Source organism: Phasianus colchicus, chromosome 1 (assembly GCF_987193195.1).
Source record: "Phasianus colchicus chromosome 1, bPhaCol1.hap1.1, whole genome shotgun sequence".
Classification (NCBI taxonomy): Eukaryota; Metazoa; Chordata; class Aves; order Galliformes; family Phasianidae; genus Phasianus; species Phasianus colchicus.
Genome location: NC_143436.1, coordinates 136,184,192 through 136,196,073, shown reverse-complemented (window position 1 = coordinate 136,196,073; position 11,882 = coordinate 136,184,192). Strand labels below are relative to the sequence as shown.

The 11,882-nt window shown below is 40.2% G+C and overlaps 1 long non-coding RNA gene across 1 annotated transcript; it reads left to right on the top strand.

Moving 5' to 3' along the window:
- Nucleotides 1-4,670: 4,670 nt before the first annotated feature.
- LOC149920052 (uncharacterized) lies at nucleotides 4,671-7,343 on the top strand. The gene is made up of 3 exons (XR_016464300.1): nucleotides 4,671-4,809; nucleotides 5,598-5,775; nucleotides 6,952-7,343. It is a non-coding gene; the product is annotated as an uncharacterized LOC149920052 (long non-coding RNA).
- The last annotated feature ends 4,539 nt before the right edge of the window (nucleotides 7,344-11,882 follow it).

Here is an 11,882-nt window from a genome sequence, read left to right as displayed (position 1 = left end):
TCTGAATTGTGAGATACTGTGCAATCCCAGCTACGGCAGTAGGATGAAGGCCTTAAGTGGGTGGGGAGAAATCACAGTGAAGTGACCAGTGGGAGAAACCACAGCCAGAAGAAATCTCAGCATGCCTCGGCATGTAGGTTATACATGAATGTAAACAGGAATAAAGGTAAAGATTGAAGAACGTGTCATGCCATAAAGTCAGAGTGCATTCAGATAAAGGACACAGTGAAAGGGAGACAAAAGAATGGAGGAAGAAAGGAAGCTTGGGGAATATGAGGAAGAGGGAAGAAGGTGGCTGGTGGAAGAAGTTCTTGTGTCAGGAAGGAAAGAATGGATTCAAGTGAGAGAAGGAATAGTGTGGCAGAGCAGTAGAAGGAAAAGTCAGGCTACTGGTTTCTTTATCTAACATCCCTTATGAAGTGGGAAAAAACTTTATGAGAGATGAAAGAGGAGACAAAAAGCAGGAAACATCTACAAGCAATATTCAGCTGCCCTTGGCTCATGTCCACATCCTTTCACTGGCTTGCTGAGCTACTTTTCTCTCAAAACCAGGCAGCTCCTTGGTGCTGCCCTGGCTGCTCCCAGCCCTCCCTCTGGAATGTGTCGTCCTCACTGCTACCATCCAACATCAGGCCAGCGCATTTGAGTTCCTGGCCAGCTCCCACCTTCTGGCTTTCAAAAGTAATTTTCAAACTGGACCACTATCTTGAAATCTGCCCTCAGGGCACGGTATAATCCCAGCTCTATTTTAAAGGTCAAGTCCTGAAGGCTTTAGACAGTTTTGACTCATTCAGACCTTCCAAAGATTTCAGAAGGGCTTTGACCTAGATAAGAGAGGGCAGAACTGGGTCCACGGTTAGATTTCCAGTTTGAAAAGTGACTTCATTTTTAGATGGCATCTCTATACCTGCTTTAAGGCTTCACAGTTCTATTTCTCTCATTGAAATACATGGAAGGATCTGTACATCAAAAACATAAAAGATTTGACTTTTAATTCCTACCATGTATTTTGGTAAGAGGAATTAAATGTCAAAACACAAAAGCAATTATACACTTAATGGTAAAAAACATATCATCAAGTCATTTTTTTTATTTTCAAATTGCTGGGATTGAAATAAAAGGGCAAGAGGGTCTTACTTTGACATTATATGAGATGGAAAGGCACATTTGTATCCTTTTGTACCTTTTACAAAATGAATACGCCTGTAATCAGACCCATTCATTTTGAAAAGGAGATTGTGCTTTAGATCTATGGCTTATTTGTGAGGGTGTTGAGAAAGTATCTAAGTAAAATGTGCCATAGGAAATCAACTCTGGGGAAATGCAGTTATTCTTCATGATGATATACAACTAGTTTGGCATAACACTTGGGGTGAAACAAAGCCTGATACGGGAGTGGTATACCTTGGTGGTACGGGAGAGTCATCGCTGCATATTTTACCCATTGTGACTACAGCAAAGCTGTACTAGCTTTACTCAACTTTACTAGCTGAGGAGGTCCCTGAGCTGGGGCTTGGAGAGAGACCTGCTATAAGGTTTCATTCCTCTCCTCTTTTGTAGCCAGTTGTGGTTGACCACTTTTGGGATTAAGACACAGATTCTCAAATCTGCCTTCTTTTGGGCATTTTTTATGTTACTCTGCATTACGCACCCAGCAAATTTAAAGGGGGAAGAAAGCACATGGTCATGTTGGCTCCTCTGTATTTCTGTTAAAACTTTGTGGCTAGTGTATCTGTACGATCCCTGGCACAGTGAACCACTGCTTCTACAGTGTGCTTCTACTGTAGTCACCTCTATTTTCTGTATGGGCAGCTATATAGCACTGGGCATGGCTCATGTGGTGGTACCTCTCACAGACCTAGCAAACCAGTTATCCAAATGAAGCACAAGAGAGGGTCCAGCACATCCTTCTCTGACCTGAGAAGATAGGTTTGTCTCCTGCCCTGAGGTCAGGGATGACTGCTGTGCACTCAGAGCCTGATCTAACATTTCTGTACTGCATATCCTTGTACAGCTGGGTCTTGGGCTGAAGTAAGAGAAATGGACTTCTACGAGCTTAGTGACAACATAGTCCAGGGATGGTGCTTTTTCACTCCTGCAGCAGTTTATGGGTGTGTAGAAGTCCAAGCAGTGATAAATATCGCTATATTAATGCCAGACAAAAATTGTTTACTGGGCTAGCTTACCCAGATGACTTCAGATTCCAGGCTCTGATTCCTACCTACAATGCATTCCTGAAACTATGCAAAAGGATGAAAAATTAATATGCATGTACCTTCCATATCTGTAAAGATATAGAACTGAGTGCCTTTAGCATAAGCTAGAAGAAAGCTCCCAAAGTATAAATCTGAAATCACAATTTAAAAATGCTCCAGAAAATGAACAGAATGTGAACTACTTACCAGCCTACAGATTTGTCATTCTAACTAGGAAATATTTCTGTGGAATGTGGTGTTTCCCTACACACATAGAGAGGTGGTCCCCTGCATAAATCTTATCCAGGTGGGCAGGTGACAGGAAGGGTATCCTGTAACCTGTCCCACAGCAAAGTATATACTGTGGAGCTGTGCCAGGTAGGGCTTAAGATATGCTATTTAGGTATAAGCTCTAATTCCTGACTTTTACAATGCAGTTGGGCACATTTACTTTTGTATAAATATTTTTTGCATTTTCACTTTGCCTTTTATGTAGTGGCAATGTAATGATTTTAAAAAGAAACAAATGGAAAAAAAACACCACAATGAACAAAAACCAAGAACACCAAAAAACTCGGACAAAAATAATCAGTCAAAGAAATATGGGAACACTGGCCAGTTCACTTTCTGGAGATATGCTGCTTCCTTCAGCACTTCAGAGGTAAAAGTGTGTACAGAGGTCTTAAAAAAATAACAGAAGATTATAAGACAATATATATCTGTATATTTTATGCCTAAGAAATGGAAAAAAACATGTATTTTGCGTGCCAATACACTGTTGCGTATCCATATTTAGCTTTCATCAATGATCTTGATGAGGGGATAGTGGCCACCCTCAGCAAGTTTGCTGATGGTATGAGGTTGGGAGGATTGGCTGATACACCTGAAGGCTGTGCTGCCATTCAGCGAGACCTGGACAGGCTGGAGAGCTGGGCAGTAAGAAACCAGATGAGGTTTAACAAAAGCAAGTGTAGAGTCTTGCATCTGGGGAGGAATAATTGCATGCACCGGTACAGGTTGGGGGATGACCTGCTGGAGGGGAGCTCTGCGGAGAGGGACCTGGGTGTCCTGGTGGGTGATAAGTTGGCCATGAGCCAGCAGTGTGCTCTTGTGGCCAACAGGGCCAATGGCATTCTGGGGTGCATTAAAAAGAGCGTGGCCAGCAGGTCGAGGGAGGTGATCTTCCCCCACTACTCTGCCCTGGTGAGGCCTCATCTGGAGTACTGTGTCCAGTTCTGGGCTCCCCAGTACAAAAAAGACAGGGATCTCTTGGAAGGAGTCCAGTGGAGAGCCACAAAGATGGTGAAGGGCCTGGAGCGTCTCTCCTATGAGGAAAGGCTGAGTGAGCTGGGTCTGTTTAGCATTGAGAAAAGAAGACCGAGAGGGGAACCTGATCCAGGTCTATAAATATCTAAGGTGTGGGGGGCAGAGTGGCGAGGCCAGACTCTTTTCAGCAATATATGGAGACAGGACAAGGGGAAATGGCCAGAAACTGCAGCATAGGAAGTTCTGCACAAATGTGCGCAAGAACTTCTTTACGGTGAGGGTGACGGAGCACTGGAACAGGCTGCCCAGGGAGGTTGTGGAGTCTCCTTCTCTGGAGATATTCAAGACCTGCCTGGATGCCCACTTGTGCGACCTGGTGTAGGGAACCTGCCTTGGAAGGGGGTTGGACTTGATGATCTCAGGAGGTCCCTTCCAACCCCTACGATTCTGTGATTCTGTGATTCTGTTTCACTTTTTGCGAGTGTTATCTGCTAATGTATATTTCAGGGGAGTTTGGAAAGCTAATGTTAAATTGCGGTATTTTTCACCTTCTGGAAAGAATGAGCTTTTGATAACAAAAGAAGTAAAAAAACCAACTTGTTAAATGGTTTTTACTGAGAAATAGGATTCTATGTTCCAGGGAGAAAGAGACATCAAACTTTTAAATCCTACTTGCAGGCTTACATTTCTAGAAACAAAAGCAAACAAACAAACAAAAAAAACTCTGAATTTTTTCACAAAAGTTAATTTCCTTCAAATTCAAAGAACTGGGCTGAAACTTATCATAGTGAGTCTCACCATGGGGAAATTGTAATGAGTAGTGTAGGAAGCCCCTGAAAACACAGCTGTTGATGGACATTTTCTGTCACCCTTTGTCACCATGGCATACATTTTCCTGTCATATAATACAGGGTAATTATATGGATTCTCCTCTTTCCAAATCAGAGGAACGCTTCCTTACTTGACTGGAGGGGCCACAGACTACTAGTCAACCTACAAATCCTGTTAGCATTACATCTCCGCACAAATAAAGAATTTGGATCAGTGACTTGTTAGATCACCTCTATTTCTAGCTCACTGAGTAAAAAGAGCATTTTTTACAGCCTAGTTTGATAAGTAAAAGGTATCTTTCTCACCTGCTTGCACTCTGAATTGTCACTATCGTGCTTTGTTCCTTTGCATGCGGCTGTTGTCAGCTTCCGAGTCACGGAACCACTTGCAGGTACGGCTCGGGAGAGTTTTGGAAGAAAGCAGAGGGAAAAAAGGAGCTGCATTTTTATTTAACAGAAGAAGGGGAACATAAAGAAAAGAAAGGTGTTCTCAGGAATGTAGCCCGCAGCCTTGTCAGGTAGCATTTCTTCAGATGTTTTTTTTTCTCCCCTTTCCCACCCGAAGATCTCTCTTCATCATTTTTTTAAACATCTCTTCTGGGACAGAGACATGAAAGTGAATTGTGGGTCAAAGTCAAGAATTAGGGGTTGCCGGGGCTGCTTTCTGATGGCTTTACTTTATCTTTGTGTCCAAGCTTTTGCCAGTCAGCAGGTACCGCGGGTTATCCATTCCAGTCACATCATTTTCTGCTTGATGACAAGCATCACACCTTCATCCATCACATTTACATTTCAAACTGCCACACTGCTCTATTGATTAATTATTTAGCAGCTCTTGGCCACTTGCGAGTGTTTCTGTGCTCACGTTTCACGGAGAAGGTCCGTTCTTTTTATTTGCGTGCGATTTTGTAAAGCAGAAAAAAAATATAACGCCTTTAGCACACCCACCCCTGTGCATGTATGCTAATATATACGACATGGCAATATATATGCATATGTGTCTGCATGTTCATGCGAGTGTATGTGTGTACATCAGTACAATTAAGTACACACAAGGAGTGGGAGCAGGTAATCTGATCAATAAGCACATGCTCACACTGATAATAGATTTCTGAGTTGTCAGAGGCCTGAACAGACGATCAATGAGACCTTGCAGGTGTGCTGGGGCTGGGAATTGGATCAGCTACATCCCTGCAGAGCAGTGGGAAACTTGCACATCATCCTCTGGGCTCTGTCACTCAGAACAAAAACAGGTGAAAGTCTTTTGCAGTTGCTTGATAATGTTTATGTTTCCTCCACATCACAGGCAGAAAAGGGGCAGCCTCTACACAAGAGCCAAGGAGATCTGGTTCCTTCTAGGCCTCCATTAGCCCAGGCAAATCACGTCATCTTTCTTTTTCTCCGTTCTCTTTTGGTGAAATGGAAATCCTGTGGCATCTGGAAAATAAATCCACTACTCTGATGGGAAAGCTGGCTACCCAAAGGTAAGTGGTTATATGACCATATGGATAGACTACCGTGTACTAATCCTCATCACTCATTTCTCTGAACTGGTTCCTCCCAATTTCAATGTGAATTTTTGTGTGGGCATTTATAATGTAAGATTTTAAGACAAATAAAAGAATCTGTGAGATCATCTGTTCCAAGAGTGATGTTATCACTTGGCGATACCATCTCTTCATCTGTCTCTCACAACTTCTAAAACTTACACTAGGGGAGTTAGCATCTAATCTCATAGAATGTAAGAATAAAATCTATCTATCTGCTCAAAGTAGAGATGGAAATTCTAGGTTAGTGTAGAAATGATTGTTTACAAGAGTGATCTTTGGCCTCTGGAGTATTCCTGAGTTCTCTGATGTGACTGGACATTTTCCTGATCCGTCACCACTTCCCACCTAGCAGTTCCTGCGAGGACAATCTGTAATCTTTCTTTGATGTTCCAGGTGGTGGTACATTTCATACATGCATTCTACCACCATGCATTCCGTGTTGGATATAACCCAACATATGTAAACAGAATGATTCTTTTCTTCTGCTATTCATTTTTCAATAGTTTCTGAGTAATGCAAAGCCTATTGAAATAAAAGGAAATATGTATGTTAACTTAATAGGCTCTGGATGAAAGCCTTGAAGAGGAGGAACCATGTGGTCCTTATTGCCCATCTCTTGAATTTCTGTCATTGCCCTTCAAATTTTAAAAGGAAAGCTACTGACTTTTTTTAGTGGATGGGATTTGTGCCAGTATTGAGCTCATTGTTTGAACTATGTTAGGTTAGGTTTGGTCAAAGGTTTCCTGTAAAATTACTTGGTTTATTTTAAAGTACGCTGGGAACAAGTACAGGGTAAATGAATACTATATTTATATGTTTACAGCAAAATATTACAGTGTTCAGATAAACCAAAGCCATTTGCCTAGTCTATAAATGATGTTAATACATTATTTAATAAACAGGGAATAATGGACCGGTTCATTTCTATGGAGAGAAATGAAACAAAAAAATGAAGTCATCAGGGCCTTAGTCCTGATCTGTGGTGGAGGATTTGGATGTTTGGTTGAATATAATTTCACCTCTGTTCACCTCAATTAAAGGAAATGTTTAATGTTTGATTTTTGCCACTATTTTTTTCACTGTGTTCACTTCTCCTTCTGCCTCTTCTAGTCCATTCCGCTGGTGCTTGTGCTTTGCAAAGTAAGGGAGAAAGGAAATGTAGCATGGACATCCATGGAGGGGCACCACAGCAAAGGATGTTCCTGGCCTCTCAATTTCCAATATATCATCCAGATACTATGAATATACAGAGACAAACCTATTTATTTCTGCCTGTTATCCCAAGCGGTTTACACTGAAGTAACTTCTGCATGTGAAATGTCATGGAGGCAGCACTGAATTATAATCACGATAATTAAAACTTCAAGTAATTTGAAAATCAGCACTTTCATGGTTAAACAAAGGTGATGATATCTTTTACCTCTACAATTAGCAAAATGGCTTTTAATGTAAAGTGCACAACTCTGAAAGATGCTGCAATTTGCATGGACATTCAAATGCCCAAATCTGGTTTAAATATAGAAGGGAGGGACAGAAGATGAACCTTTAACTTTTATAACTCAGTGATTTCTCTCACGTGAGTAACTCTAGCAGGAAAATGGCAATACTGATACTTGAGAAGATCAAGAACATTGTTGTTTGGATCTGTCCATAGTACTGTTCCAATGAAAAGATCTGAAAGTAGAAGATGAAGTTAAGCTCCTACTCTAGTATTGTCATTATTCAGTGTTTGAGAAAGTATTTTGAATGCTTTAAAAAAAATTCTTTATTTCCTCTGAAACATTTGTTGTTTCTTGAATAAAGATGTTTCTGTCTTACATACCTATTCACTCATCGATCCTATATTGGGACCCAGTACAGTGTCATAGACTATAATGGCAGCAAAACAATTCACACTTCTTTTCAGTTTTCTTCAGTTTTGCTTTCTTCCTTTCTTCACATACACAGTTAAGAAGCTTGCTCTGTATAAAGAACACGAACATAGTAATTAGTTCACCATAGGTGTGTTTAATTTGTATTGTCATAAATAAAGAGAAAAAATAACACTTCATCTTTTTGGGGCTTAATGAGATCAAGAAAGTATTTTCATAATTGAAAATAAAGATTCTTTTAAATAAGATTTTTTATTAGGAAGTGAGAACAATACAAAGTAGGCACCTTCCAGTGAACTATTCTGTAAAATGGCAAACATGATAATAAACAAAACAATTAGATTATGAGTGGACTCCATACTTTACATAAACATAATGATTGTGGGTACTTGAAAGGATTATACAGTCTCTAATTCTAAGGTATGCCATTTCTGACTGCATAAATACCAACGAGCACATCCTGCTACTGCCAGTAATGAGAAAAGTCCTGAGAAATCAATGATGTGAGAGAAAAAAAAAAAAAAAGACAGCTAGACCCAGAGGTGGTTCTTCACCTTATCTATGAATTCAGCAATACTTTGCCATTTCAACAGGGAATGTACACTCAGAGATTGCTGAGAAGGAGGTCAGTTGCACCATCAAAATTAGCTGGTTTTCACTTTGGTAACTAGAGTTCATTGAAGACGAAAATCCACCTCTTATTTTCAATCCTTTTCTGCAAAAGAGTTATTGTTAATCAATTTTGATATAAAGGTCAGAGAAGAAGAATGCTATATCTTCTGCTCAAGTCTGGTCATTCAGTCAACAGTGAGAGCCAATACTGTATTTTCCAGAGGAATTAAAAAGGCAGAGAAATAAACAAATAACCAAACCATGAAATGGCAAGTCATAGATCAAGCTAATAGTACAGTGATGTTGTCCGTGGAGAACATTCACGTCTGACTTGCCAGCACATGGAGCACTTGTTCTTAATTTATTAGCCAAGCAAGACTCACTTCTGCATTCCCACTGCACCCAGAAATCCCAGGAATACAGGATGGATCCCATCAGTTATGGTAACAGCATTAACAACTACTGCTCCAATCAGCTCTATCTGTCAGATGGTCATCTGTGTCAGCAAATTCCGTAGACTGACCATATGCAACACAACCCATTTCTTTTTATTGCCTCTAAATTTACTGTCCTATACCACTTAACTTCACTGATTGTCCTGTTTATAAGTAATGTGGCAGGAAAAAAAGGAGGTCATGACTCATGGTTTAATTAATCACACATAATTAATCACACCTTCAGGAGTCTTAAGTAGGTACAGTATTGAGAAACAGATTTACTGACTGTGTCCTCTACATAGTAACTTTAATCCAGACAAGGATAGTGCTCGTGTCTCTCAGGGGTCTAATTCCCCAGCCATCACTTTGCTGGAGAAACATTGCAGAGGTACGTGGAGGACACAACTTTGGGAAGCAACCATCCCACAGAACTGTGTGTTTCTACTGTAGTCCTGTCTTTCTATAGAAATGTTTGGAAAACATGCAAAAGTCATTGATCCAGAGATGCTCAGAGCCATAGAGATCAGGCTGTTTGCACTGTCTATACTAATTTTAATCTGATTAAATTACATTAACAATAATATCTCTTGGCTTGTAGGATGACTGTTCTCTATTTACATAGCACCAAAAAAAGGAAAAGTTTGAATTCCCTTTTTGTTTTCTCCAGATCTTAAATCTTTAAATTGTTTCTGAAAGTGTGGCTCTAATTAGAGAGGGAGTATCCTGATTCAGACAGTGTGGTTAAAGGGCATCCCTGCAAGGTGGCAGTGATGTTAAGGCTGAATGTCCTGGAGTGGGATACAGAACTGATGTGTGTGTGTCCCACTGGTGTGTCCTGATAGCGTCCTCATATCTGAGGTTGTTACAGTTTACAGTGTAACTTCTATGACTGTGATAACGCTGCAAAAGAACTGGACTATTAATTTCTTTTGATCAAATATTGTCAGCTTCATGCTGAGAACAGAATTTCAGAGTGTTAGTCTCTTTCAATAGCCCCTTTTTGAAACAAGGGAAGAAAGACAGGCTGAACTGTTACAAAGGGTGTAAGGCATGTGAATGCAAGTCCCTCTTTGCTGTTTTACGTATTTTTAGAAAATGAGAGCTCTCCAAAGAAGGAAAATACTCGAAACTGGGGTTTAGAGACACCCCACCTGTGGCATACAAGGTTGGTTTGCATGAAGTGAGAGTTCCAGCATACTTAGGGGCAGCAGCACCTCAACCATCATATAATCATAGAATCATAGAATCACAAGGTTGGAAAGGACCTACAAGATCATCTAGTCCAACTGCCCTATCACCATTACTACCACTAAGCTACTAAACCACATCTCGTAGCTCCTCATCCAGATGCCTCTTGAACATTGCCAGGGATGGTGACTCCACCACCTCCCTGGGTGGGCCATTCCAGTGCTTGAACACTCTTTGAGGAAAAAGTTTTTCCTATAATTACCTCTTTTATTTGAAAACTTCTAGATGTCACTGCTTCGTCTTGATGCAGAAGGGAAACATGCTAGAGTCCAGTTTTCTAGTGGAATGGGAGATTTTTTATCCTCCTCAACTGGAGCTGTGAACTAAATTTCACACTCCAAGCAGTGATCCAAGCAGGACTACTAAAGACAGCGACTTGATGTTTGATGCTTATCTTGACTTGGTAGAGCAGTGGAAAGTGATTCATACTTAACTTCATGTAAATTAATGACCTAGTCACAGCTAATTGAAAAAATCCTACAGGAGTGTTAACAACTTTTAGTCTAAGGATTGCCTTAGACTAAAAAGAAGTCTGACTACCCTCACTAAATTGAGAACTGATTGCTATACTTTCTTGTCTCTTCTTTAACTCAATAATTTTTAAGGTTCATACAAATCAGCGTGCAATAATTTCTCCACAGGAACAGTCATACAGTGATGAGTTACACATCTGAGTCTGAATCAGTATGAAAAAATAAAGACAAATGTTGAGCAAAATTTACCAAACTGAAGCAAAATATGTGTTCCTGCAGCTGAATGATATCTGCAAAGCTTAATACTTAAAGGGAATAAACTTTGATAGGACAAGAGACTTGAAAAACAACCCAGCCCAAAGTCAGTGATAAGTGCTTTGTGTGTGCCTTTAAATAGTATTAAAATTGAATTTGACTAGACTTGCTCAAATCAGACCTGTTATCAACAACACATTTTCTCAGGAGACCAACATTTGTCCAGTTAGGGCTTCCTTCATTAATCGTCCAGCATCAAGCAAGCCAAATCCAAATCTGTGGAGAAAAAGCAATTAGATATTTTAAGCAGTGATAAGAACACCACAAATAATCAATTTCTATGGCATTAGCAGCTACCTGGCCTAGTAAAAGTCTATAAAAGCTAGAATTTATTGCAGAACACCAGACAGCTTACAGAGCATTGATTCGTAGTAGCATGCATAGATTGCTGGATTTAAAGAGAAATCCCTAATGGTTCTTACCTTTATATATTTTTTTCTTTTAAAGAGAAAACAAAGATAAAGTGTTCGTAAGGGCAAACTAGAGTGAAACAAATGTCTAATGACTGTTAAAATGAATTTATTTACTTATCAGTTGAACAGACAGCTACCATATTGTTGATCAGCAAATTATATGCAATCTAGTGCAGAAACCTCACGAAAGTGGAAGAACTAAATACAATTATATTACTGTCAAGTTAGACAAATACTAATTCTGCTCATTTATAAAATATCTATTGCATCTAAAAAACCAAGAGACTACAAATAATTTTTACATTTGTTCAGAGTACCTATCTTTAGACTTTAAAGCCTTCTATTCCTTCGTAATAATCATAGAATCATAGAATGGCTTAGGTTGAAAGATGATTCACTTTCAACCCTCTGCCATGAGCAGGGCTGCCCCCCACCAGCTCAGGCCGCCCAGGGCCCCATCCAACCTGGCCTTGAGTGCCTCCAGGGATGGGGCACCACAGCTTCTCTGGGCAGCTGTGCCAGTGCCTCACTGCCCTCTCAGTGAAGAGTTTCCTCCAAACATCCAGCCTAAATCTGCTATCTTTTAATTTAAAGTCATTCCCCCTTGTCCTATGTCCTCCCTATCTGCCCATGTAAAAAGTTGGTCTTCCTCATGTGTATAAGCTCCCTTTA